The 23051-nt window shown below is 43.4% G+C and overlaps 1 non-coding gene across 1 annotated transcript; it reads right to left on the bottom strand.

Annotated features, from left to right (window-relative positions):
• Positions 1-21910: 21910 nt before the first annotated feature.
• LOC118632857 lies at positions 21911-22017 on the bottom strand. The gene has a single exon (XR_004960105.1). It is a non-coding gene; the product is annotated as a U6 spliceosomal RNA (small nuclear RNA).
• Between the last annotated feature and the right edge of the window lie 1034 nt (positions 22018-23051).

Below are 23051 nucleotides of genomic sequence, written 5' to 3'. Positions count from 1 at the left end.
AGAGGGAAGTTCATAGCACTACAGGCCTATCTCAAAAAACAAGAAAAATTTCTAATTGACTGTCTAACCTCACAACTTAAAGAATTAGAAAGTAAACAAAAAGAAAACCCCAGAGCAAGTAGAAGGAAGGAAATAGTAAAGATCAGAGCAGAAATAAATAACATAGAGACCAAAAAAAACAATTCAAAGGATCAATGAAACAAAGAGCTGGTTTTTCGAAAAGATAAACAAGATTGATGGACCCTTAGCTAGACTCACCAAGAAACAAAGAGAGAGAACCCAAATACACAAAATCAGAAATGAAAGAGGAGAAGTAACAACCAACACCACGGAAATACAAAAGATCGTTAACAACTACTACGAACAACTATATGGCAACAAATTCGACAATCTAAGCGAAATGGACAAATTTCTAGAAACACACAGTCTCCCAAAACTATTCCCGGAAGAGACAGAAAACTTGAACAGACCAATAACAACTAAGGAAATTGAAGAGGTAATCAAGACTCTCCCAGCAAACAAAAGCCCAGGCCCAGATGGCTTCACGGGGGAGTTTTACCGAACATTCAGAAAAGAACTAACACCCATTCTCCACAAACTCTTTCAAAAAATTCAAGAAGAAAGAAGACTTCCAAACACATTCTATGAAGCCAGCATAATTCTAATTCCAAAACCAGAAAAAGACACTACGAAGAAAGAAAACTACAGGCCAATATCCCTGATGAACATAGACGCCAAAATCCTGAACAAAATATTAGCAAATCGGATCTAGAAATACATCAAAAAAATTATTCACCATGACCAAGTGGGATTCATCCCAGGGATGCAAGGCTGGTACAATATTCGCAAATCAATAAACGTGATACACCACATAAACAAAATAAAGAATAAAAACCACATGATCATATCAATAGATGCTGAAAAGGCATTCGACAAAATCCAGCATCCATTTCTGATAAAAACGCTCAGCAATGTAGGAATAGAGGGATCATATCTCGACATAATAAAGGCCATATATGAAAGACCTACAGCCAACATCATACTAAATGGACAGAAACTAAAATCATTTCCCTTAAGAACAGGAACAAGACAGGGATGTCCACTTTCGCCACTCTTATTTAACATTGTACTGGAAGTCTTAGCCACAGTAATCAGACATGAAAAAAAAAATAAAAGGGATCCAAATTGGAAAGGAGGAAGTGAAACTGTCATTATTTGCAGATGACATGATATTGTACATAGAAAACCCTAAAGACTCCATCAAAAATCTAGTAGACTTAATAAATGAATTTGGCAAAATAGCAGGATACAAAATTAACGTCAAGAAATCGACGGCATTCTTGTACACCAATGATGAACTCACAGAAAGAGAAACTGAAAAAACAATCCCATTTACCATCGTGACAAAAAAATTACGATACCTAGGAATAAACTTAACCAAAGAAGTAAAGGACCTATTTGCAGAAAACTACAGGTCATTGAAAAAAGAAATAGAGGAAGATATAAAAAAGTGTAAGCACATACCCTGTTCATGGATTGGAAGAATTAACATAATTAAAATGTCCATACTAACCAAAGCAATCTATAGATTCAATGCAATCCCCATCAAAATACCAACGACATATTTCATAGAACTAGAACAAATACTTCAAAAGTTCATATGGAACCAAAAAAGACCCCGAATAGCCACAGCAATCTTGAAAAAGAAGAACAAAGTAGGTGGGATCACAATACCAGATATCAGGTTATACTACAAAGCAACTGTAACCAAAACAGCCTGGTACTGGCACAAGAACAGGCATATAGACCAGTGGAACAGAACTGAAAACCCAGAAATGGACCCAAGGCAATACGCTCAATTAATATTTGACAAAGGTGGCAAGAGCATTCAGTGGAGTAAAGACAGCCTCTTTAATAAATGGTGTTGGGAAAATTGGTCACCTACATGCAAAAAAAATGAAACTAGACCATCAACTTACACCATACACCAAAATAAACTCAAAATGGATAAAAGACTTAAATGTGACCCGTGAATCCATAAAAATTCTAGAAGAAAATGTAGGCAACAAAATTTCGGACATCATACGGAGCAGAATTTTCACTGATACATCACCTAAGGCAACAGAAATAAAGGAGAAAATGAACACATGGGACTACATCAAACTAAAAAGCTTCTGCACAGCAAAAGAAACAATCATCAAAATGGAAAGGCAACCCACTGTATGGGAGAACATCATCGCCAATGATGTATCAGATAAGGGGTTAATTTCCAATATATATAGAGTGCTCATACAACTCAACAAAAGAAAGACAAAGAACCCAATTAAAAAACGGGCAGAGGAGCTGAATAGACACCTCTCCAAACAGGACATACAAATGGCCAAAAGATATATGAAGAAATGCTCAACATCACTAATCATCAGAGAGATGCAAATTAAAACAACAATGAGGTATCACCTCACACCTGTCAGAATGGCTGCTATCAACAAATCATCAAACAACAAGTGTTGGCGAGGGTGTGGAGAAAAGGGGACTCTAATACACTGCTGGTGGGAATGCAGACTGGTGCAGCCGCTGTGGAGAACAATATGGTGTTACCTCAAAAAATTAAAAATTGAACTTCCATTTGACCCAGTGATCCCACTTCTAGGAATATACCCTAAGAAGCCTGAAACACCCATCAGGAAGAATATATGTACCCCCATGTTCATAGCAGCACTATTTACAATAGCTAAGATCTGGAAAAAGCCCAAGTGTCCATCAGTAGACAAATGGATAACAAAGCTGTGGTACATATACACAATGTAGTACTATGCAGCGGTAAGAAAGAAAGATCTCTTATCCTTTGAGACGACATGGAGGGACCTGGAAAGTATTATCCTAAGTGAAAGAAGCCAAGCAGAAAAAAACAAATACCACACGATCTCGCTTATATACGGAATATAATGAACATAACAGTCTGAGAAATACAGTAGACCCAGAAACATGGAAGTAGGGCACAGACTGACATCCCTCAGAAGAGGGGGTGGGGGGGGTGGGAAGAGATAAACCACAGAACTTATATGCATGTATGCATGACCAATGGATATGGACAACTAACCCGGGGATGGGGCGGGGGTGGGGTGGGGTGGGGGGTGCCAATGGGGTAAAAAAGGTAAAATATCTGTAACAAAAAAAATAAATAAAAAATTTTAAAAAATATGAACAATAAAATGGCAATAAATATGCATCTATCAATAATTGAATCTACAAACCAATAAACAAGCAGAACAGAAACAGACTCATAGATACAAAGAACTTTTTGTTGGTTGTCAGATGGGAGGAAGTTTGAGGGGATGGGTGAAAAGATGAAGGGATGAAGAAGTACAAATTGGTTGTTAGACTGATGAACCTCAAAGGGAAGGGTGGAGGGTGGGTGGAAAGAGACAAATCAAACTTATATGCATATATGCATAACCAATGGATACAGACAACAGTGTGGGGAAAGCAAGAGAGGGGTTGGAGAGGGGAGGAGGGGTCAATGGGGCAAAAATGGGTCACATTTGTAATACATTCAACAATAAAGATAAATTTAAAAAAACAAAAAAAGCCCTGGCTGGTTTTCTCAGTGGTTAGAGTGTCGACCCACGGTCTGGAGAGACCTGGGCTCGGTTCCCGCTAAGGGCACATACCTCGGTTGCAGTTTGTTCCCGGCCCCAGTTGGGGTCATGTGGGTGGTGGCCAGTCCATGTGTCTCTCTCACATCAATGTTTCTCTCTCTCTTCCCCCCTCTTCCTCCCTCTCTCTCTGAAGATGAATGCAGAAATGTCCTTGGGTGAGGAAAAATAAAATAAAATAAAATATAAAATAAAATAAAGTAAAATAAAATAAAATAAAAGCTTGAGGTAAATTAAAAAAGGAAAAGAATCAGCGAGTTCTCCCTCTCCCTCTCTTTCCTCCTCCCCCCTCTGTCTCACCCTCTGCCACGTGAGAACACCGGGAGAAGGTAGCAATCTGAAAATCAGGAAGAGCTGTGCCCAGAACCTGACTATGCTGGAACCATGATCTCAGAGTTCTAGCCTCCAGAATTGTGACAAAATACGTTCTGTTGTTAAAGCCACCCAGCCTGTGATATTGTTATGGCAACCCTAGGAGACTAATACTCAACTGCTGTTTATCATTTTCCAACAACTGCTGCAATCAAAGCAGCAGCTACCCTTTATTGATTGTTTTTAATGTGCCAGGCACTGTGCCAGATGTTTTTACATGACTCTAATTTTCCCAACAATTCTCTGGGGGAGATACTATTACTGTCATCTTTATTTTATATAGGGAAACTAAGGCTCAGTTACTTTGGATAACATGTCCACAGTCACATAATTATTAGATAATGGACCCTGGATCCCAAGTCAGGTCTATCTGAATTTATCACCCACCCCAATAACCATTATGATATCCTACTATTTCTCCCCAGTCTCCCAACTAGCCAATCTACCCTTACCTTGGCTGACCCTGTTATTGACATGGAAAAATTCATGGGGGTGGTTATTTTTCAGCATTTCAGCCCTTCCCCCAGTGACCGATGACCTCTGCCACGTACTAAGTTTTGGATCTAGAGTACTGTCAGGTTTGCTGCTCTTTACTCCCAAGCAACTCGTGGGGGGTATTGGACCCAGTAGTTACTCACCCAGCATCAGAAGGCCTCTGTTTTGTATCAGAGATGAACCCTGGGCACAAATGTGTCTCTTGCGGCTCCCACCTCCAACCAGGAGCAGACAACCACTATCTTGTCTTCATACAGGGCACATGAATGGGCACTCCTGTTTTATCCTCAAACCTTGGCAGGTTCGGCACGGCTGTACCACTAAGAGAAAGGATCTCACAGGTCTGTCATCCTGCTTCCAATTTTTTTCACAGGCACCAAGTGGAGGACAATAGAAAGTGCTTAGGGATTCTAAACTGTCATGCTAGCTCACACTTATCCTTTAAGAATTTTTCTCCTTACCCAATTTTGTGGTGATTACCTATTCTTCCCATTCTTTGCCAGAAGAGAAACAGTTGATGTGTCTTATCTCTTCTCAGAATGGCTTTCCATTCTTTGGAATTTAGTTCCCTTGGTTGCTTTGCAGCATCAGTTCTTTAATGGGCTCAAAAAACTAATGTCATCCATTATTTTTTTGTTCATGTGTAAGCAACATTCCCTTGAGGCCGTCTACATCCTAGGTGGAAGTAGAACTTTCCAGTTCCAAGCTTAGAAAAATAGTTTCCAAAGTAATTGTTAGAAAAATACCAGCCTTGCCCACCTGGTGTGGCTCACTGGTTGAGCATCAACCCATGCACCAAGAGGTTGCTGGTTTGATTCCCGGTCAGGGCACATGCCCAGGTTGTGGGCCCAATCCCCAGTGGGGGGCATGCAGGAGGCAGCCAATCGATGTTCTCTCTCATCAATGTCTCTCTCTCTCTCTCCCCTTTCCTCTCTCTCTAAAATCAATAAAGAAAGAGTATTAAAAAAACAAACAAAAAGCCAGCCTCACAGAGCATAGAATATGGGGAGAAAAAGATGCTGGGGTTAAATAAGCTTGGGAAATTTAGCATATTGTCTTTTGGATATTTACATGGCACATCAACATCTTTTTTTTTTATCCTCACCCGAGGACATTTTTCCATTTTTTGTTCAGGTAGAGTGGGGGGGGGAGAGAGAGGAACAGAGAGAGAGAGAGAAACATCGATGTGAAAGAGACACATCGAGTGGCTGCCACCCGCACAACCGACAAGGGCCGGGGACAAACTGCAACCGAGGTACATGCCCTTAGCGGGAACCGAACCCGGGTCTCTCAGGACCGCAGGTCGACGCTCTGACCACTGAGCCAAACCGGCCAGGGCCACATCAACATCTTAAAGGCTCCAAGAAGTCCTGCATAATGGAGACATCAATTTAACTTTGTTTAATAACGTATTCTTAAAATTTGTTTGGTCATAAAACCCTTTGCTTGGGTAACACCCATTATTTCTCTTAGAATTACTATTCTGTGAACATAGTTTGGAAAATAGAAGCTAAGATATTGATGCTTTATTCTGTGGGAACCTGGAATCAAAACAGAAAGCAGAAACGCCTCAAGATAGTACCAGAATCTTGAGGATATTCCCAGAACCAAAAGCCCTCATGATGGTTGGGTGGGGGTGCTGGGGGCTACTGAGACACTCAGTAATGGCCTCAGTCAGTAGTTATTCTACTCTTGTATGCTCTGACTTCACAGAGGATACCTGAATAAATGAAACACAATCAAAATCAAATGTTTGGCAGTTTGGTCCTCTTCTCTGACACACCCTGCCTCCCTCTCTAAAACCAATCATACATCTCTTCCTGGACATGATGTTTATACAGCTTGCTCTGATGGCTGGTGGGCACCATCCCTGCTGTGGTTGGGGCACACCCTGAATATGGAGCTGCCATTGTGTGGTAGGGCTGGATATGGACCTATTTTGTGGACTCTCGTGCTAGTTTGAAATGAATCGTCAGCCTCAACTTTAAACTCTTTAGCTTCTGGGCCCTGGTCTGTGCTGTGGATTTCAGAGGGGCCTTTGGTCCCTGCCCTTCATCCCTCAGTTACATTATCATTCTTTGAAGTGGCCTAGATATCTGTTGTTTCCATCTCCTTGTATCCCTTTTGTTGCTTCTTTTGGGAGACTACCTCCCTCCCTTTGAAGAACGAACTCTTTTCCATTCCATGTTTAGGTGGATCTGCCAGTTGGTAATTGCTGGCAAGAACCAAAGCTGGAATTAGAACCCAAGGGTCTGACTCCAAAACCAACTTCCATAAAAATTACACTAACTTCTTTCCTAGTTCTGAATTGCATCACTTATATAGCATTTACTTTTTACTACTCGAACCAGTGAAATACAGTAAGTCCTCACTTAACATTGTTGATAGGTTCTTGGAAACTCGACTTTAAGTGCAACAACATATAATGAAACCAGTTTCACCATAGGCTAATGGATATAAACAAGAATTGTTTCCTGTGACATATTTCTGGTCACAAAAACATCACTAAACTTCTATATGAAGACCCCAAACACTTCTAATATATATATATTTTTTATCCTCACCCGAGGACATTTTTGCACTTGCCTTCAGATAGAGCTGGAGGGAGAGAGGGAGGGAGAAAGAGAGAAACATCAATGTGAGAGAGACACATTGAATGGTTGCCACCTGCATGACCCCAACCGGGGCCAGGGACAAACTGCAACTGAGGTATGTGCCCTTAGCGCGAACCGAACCCGGGACTCTCTGGTTCGCGGTCCAATGCTTTAACCGCTGAGCTGAACCAGCCAGGGCCAAACACTTCTAATATTAAATGTTGAAATAAATGTGAGCTACACAGACATTTAAGAAAGATGAATAAGAATAAGTCATCATTATTTTCCAACCCGCTTATTCCAGTCCAGGGTCGCAGTGACTGGACCCTGTCCCAACAGCTCAGGGAGCAAGGTGGGACCCAACCCTGGACAGGACGCCCTTCCATCGCAGGCGCACTCACACCCACACCCACTCTCACTGACTGGGACAGTATGGGCACCCCGGAGAAAACCCACGCAGACGTGGGGAGAACGTGCACACGCCTCACGGACAGAGGCTCTGGTCAGAAATGGATTTTTTTCTCAGTAACGTTATAATGAAATGATGTTGAACAAAATGATGTTATTTGAGGACCTGCTGTATCTTATAATACAGGGTTTCTCCCCAGCCATTTGGATAAACCACGTATCTGAGTCGAGATTTAAGATTTATATGTATATATAAAAGTTCTCGTCTCACAATGAGAACATTTTTCATCTTATTAGTTTTGTTGGTGGCACAAATTAGATTCTCTTTGAAAAATAATTATTTTTACTCTAAGGTCTTTAGTCCTTTTTCCTCATTACCTACTTCAGCCTGTGGCCATGAATGACATTTAAGGAAGTTAACAGCTTTTTTTTTTTTATCCCCACCCTCCCCAGAAAGATACTAGCTTAATTACCTTGGAAATATGAATGAAGACGTATCATGATTGTTCATTGCACAAAAATTATATGATTCCCCTATGCCTTCCATGTCCTCTCTCTTTCAGTCTAAAATGATATTTAACTAAGCAATCAGGGATATTACCTATTCACAGCCTAGGCAAGTGTGGGCAAATAACCCTGCAATAACCCACGGGCGGCCTCGGAAATGGCTGGCTATGGATAAGCACATAGCACTTAGTCCGGTCCTTCTTATGTGTTTGCTGATACATTTGCAATTTCATGCACAGTTTTAAATGTTAAGCATTAATCTGAAATGGGCACTGAAGCATCAATAAAGTCTACATTTGGTCCCTTTTAATGAAAATGGTAGATATAGATTTAATGCAAAACTAAACATTTGGCTCAATATGTTCTACTCCAGTAAATTAGTCAGTGTTTATCATCTTTTTAAAAAACCGGGAGTTTAATGCCTCATTTCACATGGTTTTGTTAGGGACAGATAGAAAGCTGATAAACAATCCATTTGTTCTATTACGGTAGCTCCTAGCCACACCACTGCAGTGAAGCCTCCCTGCTGGTTCCCTTTACAAACTCTGTTGCGAGTTGAAGTGGCCTGTTTTTGAATATTTGACTCCAGTCAAGCCTTGACGAGAGTGTGTTCTCAGAGCCACGCTTGTCAGCACAGACTTGGCTTTGTTGGACAGCGGTCCCAGAGCAATGGGTTCTGAAGTGACTCAGTGAACCCAAGAGAGAACAGAACATCAGTGAGTGCCTCCTGTGTCCTGTTCTAGATTTTCACATGCATTATTCACACAGCAATCACCACAGCCCTGAGAGGTCCATGTAACCACCTCCACTTGGCCAGATGAGGAAACCAGGGCTCAGAGATGAAGCTGCACATCTGGCAAGTGATGGCTCCTGTGGGGGAGCCCACTCATGACACCACATGGCCTACCCACTAGGGAGTGCACTCCCCATCTCTACCGGTAGTGCATAATTTGTCTTTCAAGGAGATTACATATGCCACCTCCTCCAGGAAGTCATTGCAGATTGCCTGCTTGTTGACTCTCCTTCTTATGTGTTTTTATCACACTCTATCCGTGCCTCCAAAATAGCCCTAGGACATTCTGCTTTTTATGATATTAACTGAATACCTGTCTGACTCCCTGTGAGAGGAAGGGCTATCTCTCAGATCACCTTTGTAAAGACTATAGGACCTTCCCTATTAAAGGCACAATTAATATTTATTGATGTCTTTATAAAATAGATGGTTCTCACTATCTTAAATCTTATTCCCAGAATTATGAGGAACACCATGGTGAAGGAGCAGGTCCTGCAGTAGTTCTGCCTGAATTTAAAGTCCATCTGTAGGACCTTAGGCAAGCTTCTCTGCATTTTAGATTCCTTATATATAAAGTGGGCATTATTACTCTACCTATCTCAAAAGGGTGTGGCAAAAGTGCAATAAGATAAGGTATATATAGTGCCTGGTACACAGAGAATGCTCAGTGAACACTGACTATTATTTTCCTGAAAACTGGAGATGTTATAGCCTCAGCAAGAAATTATGTGGCACTTGATTTGTCTACAATTTTAAAATCTAAAAGAAAGGGGGATTGAATTGAGTAATAGTCAAACTGACAAAGCTGAAGAACCATTTAATGATGGTCAGTCAGGTAAGATGATGGGAAGAAATGAGCGAGAAGGCCTAGATTTTAGCAAGGCCTAGGTTCATCATGTGTTTGGACACAAGAGTGTATTCTTCAGTTCCAGTCCTGGATGTGGGCATGAGATTTATGTAAGGAAAACATGTACGCTCTATGTATCATGCTTTCTAAGAATAAATTTCCAAATAATTGTGAACCCACTGACACAGGTGTCATATTTTCCAAACTTACCTAAACAATATGTACCAGGGACAGACAGACAGGGAGAAATGTTCACAGAGAGTAGAGCTGATTTGGTTCCCCCGGGGGACCCTTGCTTTGAATTGCTAACCTACTTGCTTGCTTAACGCTATTTGACTCAGGGCAAACCCCTCAAAATCTCTTTGAGCCCCTGAGTCTTCCTATATTATAAATATGGGTCAAAATACAAATACCCCTCCTCTCTTTCCTTCTCTGAGCCTCAGATTCCTACCCATCAAATGGCCAAGCTGGCCAACCTTCTGTGGCCCTGCCCTTCCTGGGATGCTGTGAGTCAATTCAATAATATTGACCAAACTGTTGGGGACTTCCTGACCCCTGGCTCTGCCGGACACCAACTGACTAGAAGAGTTGATGGTCACACAGGGAAGGACTGTCTCTCTCCCTGCAGGGGGACAGCTGCCTGACAGGTTTCTCCTGAGTGACTCCTCAGAAAGGAGAGGGCAGGGCAACTGATGAGGACGATGTCTTCCCCCCTCTCCTGGCCACCTGGCCTCTGCCTGCACATTACACTGTCCCTCAGGCCAGTAGGCAAGTGGCAGGAGGGCCCAGATATCTGAACTTTGTTAAGCAACCAGGCACCTGGCTGGACCCTTGCCCCGACACAGCACCCTTGCTCTCACGAACGACATAAGCAGTCCAGTGTGATGGGAAAAGAAGGGCAGGAGGTCTTGCAGCCTAGACTCTTTGGCTCCAGCCAGCCAGAAAAGTCAACAGACTTAAACAGAGGTTCCCAAGCCCATTGTACACCAGCAGCACTTGGCAAGCTTGTTTTAAGACAGCTTTGTGGGCTATCGACTAGAACACTCTGATTCGGTAGGTGAACAGTAGGCCTGAGCATCTTATTTTTAACAAACTCCCCAGGGGGTTCTTGTGCACAGCAGGGCTTGGGGATCCTGTGAGTTTAGGTTGTGGGGAGGTAGAAGAGATTAGCAGAGTCTAACTGGCAAAGCACATCAGCTCCACCCACGTCGCACTGGAGGCGGCAGTATGTGGTCTCCTAGCTCTTTCTAGCTGTGCCCATGGGTGAGTCTTGACATCTTGAAGTCTCAGTTATCTCATCTCTAAAATGGGACTCGTGGTGACGACCTTGGAGTATTAACGTGAAGGTTAAATAGACAATGCCCACAGAGCACTTGGCAGAGGGCTTGGCACAGAATGAGCATTTGATAAATATTATTGTCATTGTTATTGTTAAGACTTGTACAGAAGCAGGAAGCCTCTCCAGCTAGACTGTCAAGAACTAGCCCTGTTCCAAAGTCTTTCTCAGAGGAGGCAGTAAATCTTATTCTGACTTAAAAAAAAAAAAGAGTAGCTAGATTTGGGGTTGGGCCTGGGGATTCTAAAAAGGCAGGGCGGTGGGGGTGAGGTGGTGGTGGTGGTGCAGACGACAGCTGGGGAACTGTGGGCCGCGGGTAGAATGGAGGGGTGCCAAGTGGCAGTCAGGAGAGTGGGTCTAGGCGTGGCTCTGTGTGTGCCAGACTGTGGGTAAGTCCCTTGACCCCTCCCGACCTTCTTTTCTCCCTCATTTGTAGAGCGGGTTGCCCTGGGTGACTTTGAAGTTCTGTTCACTAGCTGATTTACCCTGAGCTCCCTGGGGAATCACACTTCCAACACTTTTTGCAAAGATGGCTCATGGAGTTCAGCTAAAAAATGTTAATATTTATTCAGTCTGGGCGATGAATCCATAAATGGCTGTTAGAATATTTCTTCAATTTCCTGTACTTTTGAAATCTTTAACAGCAACAACAAGCTAATGCCAGCTGATCGGTTCATGCTAATCCCAGCTGGCATGACCCTGATCAAAATGGGGAAGCAGGCAAAATGGCCTTTAGTAGCCTTCCAGCTGTGTGACTGCACCCCCTCTTCCCTTTGTGATCCCCGCAAGTCTCTCTCAAGTTCTTCAGCCATCCAAGTCCTCTCGTCAAGGGCTTTCCTGTTCCAGGGCTGCCGATCTCATCGTGAGGCTGGTTGGACCTGTGCTGTGCACCGCTGACGGTGGCTTGATTTCAATTCCTGCTTCTACTCATAAACCAAAAGGCATGTGTGTCAGACTCGAGCCTGTGAGTGGAGACGCTGCTGAGGACATTTTGCTGGAGGATGAAAGTGGCACACTGCCCCTGAAACTGTCCAGGTACAGAGCTACTCCCTCATTACAGGGAAAAGGTCAGTCCTGTCTCCTTGTTATGATGTTCTGTCCTGCACAGAGCAGTTCGGACGATGCCAAAACACTGCTCACTTCAGGCATCTGGGTGAGTGTGTGTGTGTTGCCTGTCAATCAGTCAGATGAGAAAAAAAAAATGATGAGTTGCATTTCTGTAAACAAAATAGCTTATTGAGAGAGATTTTTCTATCATTTAACCAGTTTTCTTTATATCAACTCACAAAATAAAATCATCTTTAAAAATATTTGTTTTTCTTTATTGTCTTTTAGAGAGAGAGGAAGGGAGAGGGAGAAAGAGATAGAAACATTGATGAGAGAGAACATCCATTGGCCACCTCCTGCACGCCCCCCACTGGGCATCCGGCCCACAACCTGGGCATGTGCCCTGACTGGGAATTGAACCCGCAACCTCTTGGTGCATCGGTCGACGCTCAACCACTGAGCCACACTGGCCGGGGCAAAATAAAATCATCTTTAAAGAGAACTTGAAATTATTACCATAAATGGGAAATCAGTATTGTCCAAAATGGAAGGTAACTATAAATACAGTGGAAAACAAAACATGTTTCTAAATTCTAGCTGAATTCCCTAGTAAGAATCTTAGTCTAAGACCTGTTTTTTTTTTTTAAAAAACAAAACAAAAAGAAGTAGCAACTGAAAAGCATTTTAGCACCAAATTCAGATTCCCCTGATTTAAATTCAAACAAGCGATCTTGAACCGAAAAGCTAGTATCTTTGTCTTTCAGTGCTTTACTGTGAACGCCTGTACTAATCCTTTATTCCACAGGTACTTACATCCCACACTTGGGAGCTCTGGATGCTTACAGATGGCCATCTAATCAGACTATCTGATTCTATCCTGGCCTTAATGCCAATGCCCAAGCCACCCACTCCCCTGTTAGCTGTGCAAGTCTTGTCTCCAGGGCTATTCTACGCGTCTCTTGGGCCTTTGTATCTTTCCTCATCCACCACTTTTTCAAGTCTGCCCAGAGGTAAATTTTGCCCAGGGAGCATCTTCCTAACCTCTGCCTCCAAATAATTCCGAGGAGGGCTGACAGTGTAGCCTCTTGCAGCCTCCGTTTCCTTGTCTGCGAATCGAGGACGTATAACCATACCAGCCTCACAGACTGCTGCAAGGATGAAACGATCCAGTGAGGAGAATGTGCCTCCAATAAGGCTCCAAAAAGTGCTCAATAAGCAGAAGCAATAAAGTTAGCCATTAAGACTTTAAATCTGACCCCAGTGCTACCTACTTTCAAACACTCAGCTCTTAAGCCACCCCCTTAGCCATTGTCACATGCATTCACCGGCTCTTACAAATGCCAGCGAGCAGTTGGTTTACCTAAATTCCTGGTCAGTGACGGTTGATTGTCTGGAATGCCATCTGTGTTTGCATGGTGCATCTCAGGTCCCAGTCAGCCACCAAAGTCAAGTAGCTTAGAAAAGGAGTGCGACTGGAGGCCTAATGTTCCCACCTGAGAGGCTCATGGCTTCCTGGGGAGACCTTTGTTTGTCTCCCTTAGAGGATTCGAATGGAGGGACAGCTTCTAAGAAGGGATATGGCCCTTAGCTCTCAAGGGGCTTTGGAGTGGCCCTGTCATCCTGAGTATCAGGCAATACATTCACGGTGCGTTCAGATTCTTTGTGTGAGTCTTTCTTTGCCGTACACACTAGACTCTGGAAGCCAGGCTCATCCTCCTCTAAAAGGAAGCCAAGCGGAGTCATACAGTAAAGGGAGGTAAACATTCTTTTAAACTAATTTATCAATTTAACGCAGCACGGTGGTGTTGGGTTGCAAGGTCAACAGCCAGCAGTCACATTCCTCAGTTGTCTTATTGGTGAAATGTACGAACAAACAGCCAGTGAAACTCCTTCTGATTAATCATGTTGATTAGTTGTTTTGTAGAGTGCTACCAGCTCTTTTAATTTAATCTGCTTGGACAGCAGCCCATTCTGGTGAAGTGTCTTGGCTTATCTACAGGAGCATTGATGAGAAGGCTACTGGGCCTGGAACTTTATTGTGATACTACATAATCATTAACACACATGGCTACTGCTTTCCTGCATTGTGATTCCTTTCTTGAAAAGAAGACAGTATTTTTGGGGTGAGGACCTAAGGTAAGCCAAGGTGATCGCCAGAAACATGAAAGAAAAGGAAGATGCTGTTATTAGCTGTATCTGAAAACACTGTCTTATTGTCAGGAATAAAAATATTTGAAAACACTATCAAAAACTTCAGTGAACACTCATCTTTTAAAGGCAAAGGAAGACAAGTATGAATTTCTCTCAAAATGTGAAAATTCAGCCTGGCCGGTGTGGCTCAGTGGTTGAGTGTGGCCCCATGCACCAAGAGGTCACCCATTCAATTCCCGGTCAGGACACATGCCCAGGTTGTGGGCCCAGGCCCCAGTGGGGGGCATGCAGGAGGCAGCAAATCAATGTTCTCTCTCATTGATGTTTCTCTCTCTCTCTCCCTCTCCCTTCCTCCCTCACTAAAAACCAATAAAGAAAAAAAAATTTTTTTTAATGTGAAAATTTAGATCAGGGTTTCTCAACCTTGCCACTACTGGCATTTGGGTTGGACAATTCTTTGTGGTGGGGAGCTGTCCTGTGTACTGTAAGATGTTTAGCCTCTACCCAGTAGATGCCAGTAGCCACCCCCTCCATCCCTTGGTGGCAACCAAAAAGATTCAGACATTGCCCAATGTCCCCTGGGGCACAAAATTGCCCAAGGTTGAGACTATTCTTCTAGATATAAAGTTCTAAAATCTCAAAGACCTTCTGGCTCTCTGCTGATCCCATTCCATCATGTTATTGAAGACAACTCTAAACATTTAATTCTTCCAGGGGGCTCTTCATCCAGTCTCTCTCCACTGACACCTTCAGTCTGCACTGTCTCCTCCTCCTGCTCCCCTTCTTTTCCTCCTCTCCTTCCATACACGGAACCCTGTTCTAAGCTAGTGTTCAACAACAGCCGGCTAATTAGCCAGGGCATTCTTATTTATTTATTCATTTATTTTTATAGTTTTATAAGCAGGGACTTCTTTCTCCCTTAGGTTTCTGACACTTCAAAGGCAGTCCAGACAACCCCCCCACCCCAATTATCCAGAGATAAAATGACTATTCTTTGACTCAAAATAGACATCTAAATGATAGCAATTTAAATGAGGTGAGAGGTAGCAGGAAGAAGTGGCAGAATTACTGAAATTAAAAATAGCTCGCATCTATTAAACGCTTACTAGGCACCACAGACTTGATCTGATTTAATTCAGGTGTTGGCCCCATTTCGCAGATGAGGAAATAGATGTTTAGTGCAGTGAAGTGCTTGGTTCTTGTCCCCCAAGCTGAACTGGCAGCATGTGGATTTGAATGCAGGCAGCGTGACTCAGCCCCTGTTTGTACAGCTGAGGTCCTAAGGGGCGGAGGGTCGCTGCGCGAGGCTGAGGACCAAGAGGAGGGGTGGCTTTTCAGGAGTCCCCAGAAGAAGTTGGCTGAATTCTGGAGGCCCAGCTTTCAGTGTCTGGGCCTATGCAAATCTTCAAGTGAATGTGGTCCCATTTCTTTGGTTCCATCTGTCTTAGTGAAACTGCTTCTGCTTAGCGGTGTGGAGTATTGCTTTCCCAGTTTAGAAAGTTAATTTATAAAGGCAGCTGAAGTGAAGAATATGGTTCAAGAGGGTGCCCCCGCTAGCAGGTGTTGGGGCCAGTGAATGTAGGGCTGGAGAATTGAGAAATAAGTTGAAGCTTCGGCCTTTGAAGAATGTGGGAGGGGGAAAAGCTATGAACATAGGCCCAAAGCCTGGGCAACTCCTACTCCTAAAAAAAACTCCTATTTTTGTCCATTTCGTATTTCTGATACAAAAACACAAAGAGGTAGTTATAGTTTCCAAACTCTTGGTGGCAAAATTGTATGCAAACATTGAAAAACATGTCCCCATGCCCTTCTGTACCATAAAAGTAAACATGTTTACTGGAGAAAAATTAGAAACCAGTAAGAATAAAAATGTAACTGACAATACTATCACATAACAAAACCCACTGTTTACGTATTGTGAAGCACACCCTTGCAGGTCACAAAGCAAGTCTTCAAGTGAATGTCATCAAGTGACTGGTTGAACAAGATGGGGAGGAGGGAGGAAAGGAGAGGCCATAGTGAAAGCCAACATGAACAAAACCGGCCCTCTTGTATCAGCTGCCATCGTCCACATTGCAGAGAGCAAATTGTCACTTCCCAAAGATTGGGCATCGATGAGGCCCCTGCTTCACCTTGACCATAGGCATCATCTCTACCTCGCTGTAAATGCCCTCCCCAAGCCTGGAGCAAGGCTTCTTGAGAGGGCCTTCGAAACCCTGCATCCCCCTGGAGAACCCTTCAGGAGCTAGTCACCTGTGTGCGCCTGAACACGCTCTCCTGCACTCTATCCTGGTGGTGCTCCAAGAGCCACTGCCTTAAAAGTCTCTCAAAACTGCAGCGTTCTCTCTGGAAACCACCCCTGCTGGGCCTTCTGGGGGCCTGCACCACTGGAGACATGGACAGATGAAGTCTGTCCTGGGAGAGCTTCGGTTTGGGCCGAGAGATCTGTTGTCAGCCTGTCTTCCGCTCTATTGCTCTGTGACCCAATGTTGTGTGGGTGTGCGCGTAGCCACATCCATGCATGTTCTCCTCATGTGTGATTTAGATACTTTTTCTTTTGGGGATGGGGAATGTTTTTCTCTTAAAATGATTTTTTGATTTCTTTTTCATAGAAAAACCATTAACAATATAGAAGAGCATATATAGTGAAAATGAAGTCTCCCTCCAACCACTCTTATTTCATCTCCCAGTTCCCTTCCCCAGAGGCCGCCACTGTTACTGACTTCTTGTGTATTCCTCTAGTGATTCCATGCATATGCAAACATGGCCTCTTCAGTCTGTTCCTTGTGTCTAGAGTAAAATTTTTTAATGGACAACTGCATCTATCATTCTCTTTGGAGGCTTCCCAGCGTAAGAGGACCAAGCCCCAGAGCTCTACAGGGCCTCCAGCCCCTGCCCTCTCTCCAATCTCCTACTGAGCTGCCTTTTCCTTGCATAGTGCTCCAGCTGGCCTACCCTCCAGTCCTACCTCAGGACCTTTGCCCACGCCGGCCACTCCACTGGTGCGCTCTTCCCTTCCTTTGCCCAGCTGAGCTCCTTCAGGTGTTTGTTTACACACCAAATCCTCAGTGTCCTTCCTGGCTTCCTTCTCTAAACGGAGTCCTTCCCTGTCCTCCCAGCATAGCCGGATCACTCCCTTTGGAGCATTTTCTTAACTGTGGTTACATACGTGTTTGTGTGATTAGATATTTAATATCTGTCTCCAGCTGGACTGTAAGCGCCCTCAAGGCAGGGACTCGAGCATCCCACATGGAGATTGGACATGATGTCCACACACAGTGCTTGATTTTTTTTTTTTTTCCCCACAGTGCTTGATTTATTGAGGGAATTATTGAAGTCTTGATTGAATGTTTGGTTGGTTTGATGGCAGTTGTGTTACTCTGTATTTTCTGCTTTTTAACTTAAAACATTTTTTTTTTTTAATCCTCATCCGAGGACATTTTTCCATTTTTTGTACAGACAGAGTAGGAGGGAGAGAGAGGAAGAGAGAGAGAGTGAAACATCGATGTGAAAGGAACACATCGAGTGGCTTCCACCCGCACAACCAACCAGGGCCGGGGACAAACTGCAACCGAGGTACATGCCCTTAGCGGGAACCGAACCCCGGTCTCTCCGGACCGCAGGCGGATGCTCTAACCGCTGAGCCAAACCAGCCAGGGCTAACTTAAAACATTTTTATGGGAAATTTCAAACTTACATAAAAGTAAGAAGAACAGTATATTGAACCCCTATATACACATCACCTAGATTCATCAATTGTCAAGGTTTTACCTCATTTGCATGATTTTCCCCTCGTTTTTTTCTAGCCTTCTGAAGGCACAGACACACCGATAGCTACTATTTACTGAGTGTTCGCTATGTGCTGGTAACTGCGATAAACATTTACATATATTGTCATTTAATCCTCTCAACAACCCTGCTAGGTGGGCATTATTACCCCATTTTATTTTTTTATCCTCACCCGAGGACATTTTTCCATTTTTTGTTCAGATAGAGTGGGAGGGAGAGAGAGAGAGAAACACCGACATGAAAGGGACACATCGAGTGGTTGCCACCCACACAACCCAACCAGGGCCGGGGACAAACTGCAACCAAGGTACATGCCCTTAGCGGGAACCGAACCCGGGTCTCTCTGGACCACAGGCTGACGCTCTAACCGCTGAGCCAAACCGGCCAGGGCTATCCCCATTTTAGCAGGAACCGAACCCGGGTCTCTCTGGACCACAGGGCGACACTCTAACTGCTGAGCCAAACCGGCCAGGGCCTATTACCCCATTTTAGAGATGAGGAAACTGAGACAGTTTAAGTCACTTTGTGCAGGGTCCCCAACTCAGTGGATGGAAAAGCTGGGATTCTAACCCAGGTCTCTCTGACTCCCAAACCCAGGTTCTCAACTACCACACTGCCTTTTGCAGACTTCATCAGTGCGTTTCTCTCCCGCCTGCCTCTCTCCTTTATACATAGAGACTTTTTAAATGTTTGAAGCATTTTTATTGTGGTTAAGCTGTAAGGGAAATGCTCTCATGCCTGTAAAAGGAGTTCAGCAACTGGCTTTATTATTTCTTATGAAAACACACCAATTCGGCGAGTAAATATTCATTGAACTCTTTTTTATTTATCAAGCACCGCATTAAGAGAGGGGGAAACAATAGTGAGAAAAATAAATACTGTCCCTGATGTCAAGGAGTAGAGTTGAGTCAGGTCCTCCGACATCAATTCAGACAGTTTCTGGTTGGATCCACCCTATGTAAATATACTTTCGGCTTTTCGGCTGAGGCTGTGGGTTTAGAACGAGAGAAGATGAAGCAGCGAAGCCAAGGGTTCAAGAGTCAAGTCCACTGCAGGCAGAGTGGGCTTTGTTGTGTGCACAGGAGTGTGTTTTTCACAAATTGAAGGCAAGACCAGTAAAAAGATGACGACTCACTTTATCGTGATACTTGCTAAATTACAGTGGTGTGGGGCCCAACCCGCAACATCTCCCAGGTATGCCTGTGTTCAGAGGTTTCTTCTCCGCGACCCTCTTCTAATCTTTTCTTTCCCTTGGCTTCAGTGAAGCAACACTGTTCTCATCTCTGGTCACAGAAGGGCAGAGAGACATGGTCTCAGCTGAGCGAGGCTGCTGTGTGCCGTCAGGCAGTTAGTGGACTGTGTGAAGACACCTGCGTGGCGGGGCCAGCGGGAGCTGAATCCAGCTTGAGCCCCACTCGCCAAGCTGAGATCTGGCCTGAGGCTGCACAGCCCTGAGGACGGGGCGCCTTCTTCTTTCCCACCACAGACCCACGAAGGCATCATATAAGCTTGGGGTGACCTTGGTAAAGCTGAAAAAAGAAGGAAAGAAAGAAGTTGAGACTGTTGTCAAGTTGAAGTTGCGTGAATTTACCATTTGTGTTCTTTATGTCTCCCCCTTGGCTCGGTTGATGGAATTCAAACTGCCTTAAGGTTTTTATTTATTTATTTATTTTTTAATTTTTATTTTTTTATCCTCACCCGAGGATATTTTTCCATTTTTTGTACAGATAGAGTGGGAGGGAGAGAGAGGAAGGGAGAGAGAGAGAGGGACATCGACGTGAAGGGACACATCGAGTGGCTGCCACCCGCATGACCAACCAGGGCCGGGGACAAACTGCAACCGAGGTACATGCCCTTAGCGGGAACCGAACCTGGGTCTCTCCAGACCGCAGGCCAACGCTCTAACCGCTGAGCCAAACTGGCCAGGGCAAGGTTTTTATTAATAGATATTATTTTTTGTTTAAAAAAATCTTATTGACTTTTATATACATAGGGAGAGAATCATTGATTTATTGTTTCACTTATTTATGCATTCACTGGTTTCTTTTTTTTTCATTAGTTTATTTTTATTACAGATGTTTCTCCTTTTTTCCCCATTGACACCCTCCTCCCCATCCCCCCCACCCGGTCCCCAGCTTTGTTGTCCATGTCCATCGGTTATGCGTACATGCATATTTCTATGGTTTATCTCTTCCCTCCATCCCCTTCCCTCTCTTCTGAGGGTTGTCAGTCTGTACCCTATTTCCACGTCTCTGGGTCTACCCTGTTCCTCAGACTGTTATGTTTGTTATATTCCACAAATAAGTGAGATCATGTGATATTTGTCTTTCTCTGCTTGGCTTGTTTTGCTTAGGATAATACTTTCCAGGTCCCTCCATGTCGTCTCAAAGGATAAGAGATCTTTCTTTCTTACAGCTGCATAGTACTCCATTGTGTATATGTACCACTGATTTTTTATCCATTCGTCTACTGATGGACACTTGGGCTGTTTCCAGATCTTAGCTATTGTAAATAGTGCTGCTATGAACATGGGGGTACATATATTCTTTTTGATTGGTGTTTCAGTCTTCTTAGGTATTCCTAGAAGTGGGATCACTGGGTCAAATGACAATTCAATTTTTAATTTTTTGAGGTAACACCATAGTGTTTTCCATAGTGGCTGCACCAGTCTGCACTCCTACCAGCAGTATACTAGAGTCCCCTTTTCTCCACACCCTCACCAACACTTGTTTGATGATTTGTTGATGGTGACCATTCTGACAGGTGTGAGGTGATACCTCATTGTTGTTTTAATTTGCATCTCTCTGATGATTAGTGATGTTGAGCATTTCTTTATATGTCTCTTAGCCATTTGTATGTCCTGTTTGGAGAGGTGTCTGTTTAGGTCCTCTGCCCATTTTTTAATTGGGTTCTTTGTCTTTCTTTTGTTGAGTTGTATGAGCACTCTATATATTTTGAAAATTAACCCCTTATCTGATGTATTATTGGCAATGATGTTCTCCCATACAGTGGGTTGCCTTTCCATTTTGATGACTGTTTCTTTTGCTGTGCAGAAGCTTTTGAGTATGATGTAGTTCCATGTGTTCATTTTTTCCTTTGTTTCTGTAGCCTTAGGTGATGTATCAGTGAAAATTCTGCTGCGTATGATGTCTGAAATTTTGTTGCCTTCATTTTCTTCTAGAATTTTTATGGATTCACGGGTCACATTTAAGTCTTTTATCTATTTTGAGTTTATTTTTGTGTATGGTGTAATTTGATGGTCTGGTTTCTTTTTCTTTTTTGCATGTAGCTGTCCAATTTTCCCAACACCATTTATTAAAGAGGCTGTCTTTACTCCACTGTATGCTCTTGCCACCTTTGTCAAATATTAATTGAGCATAATGTCTTGGGTCCATTTCTGGGTTCTCTGTTCTGTTCCACTGGTCTATATGCCTGTTCTTGTGCCAGTACCAGGCTGTTTTGATTACAGTAGCTTTATAGTATAACCTGATATCTGGTATTGTGATCCCACCAACTTTGTCCTTCTTTTTCAAGATTGCTGTGGCTATTCAAGGTTTTTTTGGTTCCATATGAACTTTTGAAGTATTTGTTCCAGTTCTGTGAAATATGTCATTGGTATTTTGATGGGGATTGCATTGAATCTATAGATTGCTTTGGGTAATATGGACATTTTAATGACGTTAATTCTTCCAATCCATGAACAAGGTATGTGCTTCCACTTTTTTATATCTTCCTCTATTTCTTTTTTCAATGTCTTGTAGTTTTCTGCAAACAGGTCCTTTACTTCTTTGGTTAAGTTTATTCTTAGGTATCTTAATTTTTTTTTGCTGTGATGGTAAATGGGATTGTGATTTTTTTAGTTCTTTTTCTGTGAGTTTATCATTGGTGTATAAGAATGCCATCGATTTCTTGATGAAAAATATGGAACGCTTCACAAATTTGTGTGTCGTCCTTGCGCAGGGGCCATGCTAATCTCCTCTGTATCATTCCAATTGTAGTATATGTGCTGCTGAAGCAAGCACCATTGGTTGTTTTTTGTATGTGCCCTGACCAGGGATTGGACCCACAACCTTGGCATATTGGGACAATGCTGTAACCAACTGATTACCCAGCCAGGGCAATAGACACTATTTATTTATTTATTTATTTATTTATTTATTTATTTATTTATTTATTTAAAATCCTCACCTAAGGATATTTTTCCACTTATCTTCAGATAGAGTGGGAGGGAGGGAAGGAGAGAAAGAGAGAGAGAGAGAGAGAGAGAGGTGAGAGAGAAACATTGATGTGAGAGAGACACATAGATTGGTTGCCTTCCGCACAACCCCGACCAGGGCGAGGGACCAAACTGCAACCAAGGTACGTGCCCTTGACCGAATTGAACCTACAACTCTTTGTTCCTCAGGCGGACACTCTAACCACTGAGCCAAACTGGCCAGTGTGGCACTATTTTTTAAAGCAGTTTTAAGTTTACAGCAAAACTGAGTAGAAGGTACAGAGATTTCCCATATGTCCCCTCCCCTCATACATCCATGGCCTCCCCCATTATCAACATTCCTCAAGAGTGGTGCATTCATTACGACTGATGAACCTACATTATCACATCATTATCGCTCAAGTCCTTAAGGGTTAGATGGCAGTAAGAATGCATGTATTGGTTCAACACAGGAAAAGTGGATGGTGGTTGAAAGCACAAGCTTTGTAGTATACACATTTGGGATTTAAGAAACTGCCTGCTAGCGTGTGACTGGAAACAATGGGATGAACTGGTAATACTTCTGGCTTGTTCATTTCTTAGAGTTAATTTCTAGAGTTGAGTTGATATTTCATCATAATGATTAAGAAAATAATAACAGCCCTGGCCGGTTTGGCTCAGCGGTTGGAGCGTCGGCCTGCGGTACAGAGAGACCCGGGTTCAGTTCCCGCTAAGGGCGTGTACCTCGGTTGCAGTTTGTCCCCGGCCCTGGTCGGTCGTGCGGGTGGCAGCCACTCGATGTGTCCCTTCACATCGATGTTTCTCTCTCTCTTCCTCTCCCTCCTGCTCTTCTGATCAAAA

This window comes from Molossus molossus, unplaced genomic scaffold, assembly GCF_014108415.1.
Source record: "Molossus molossus isolate mMolMol1 unplaced genomic scaffold, mMolMol1.p scaffold_m16_p_17, whole genome shotgun sequence".
Taxonomy (NCBI): domain Eukaryota; kingdom Metazoa; phylum Chordata; class Mammalia; order Chiroptera; family Molossidae; genus Molossus; species Molossus molossus.
This window is presented reverse-complemented; position numbering and strand designations above follow the sequence as displayed.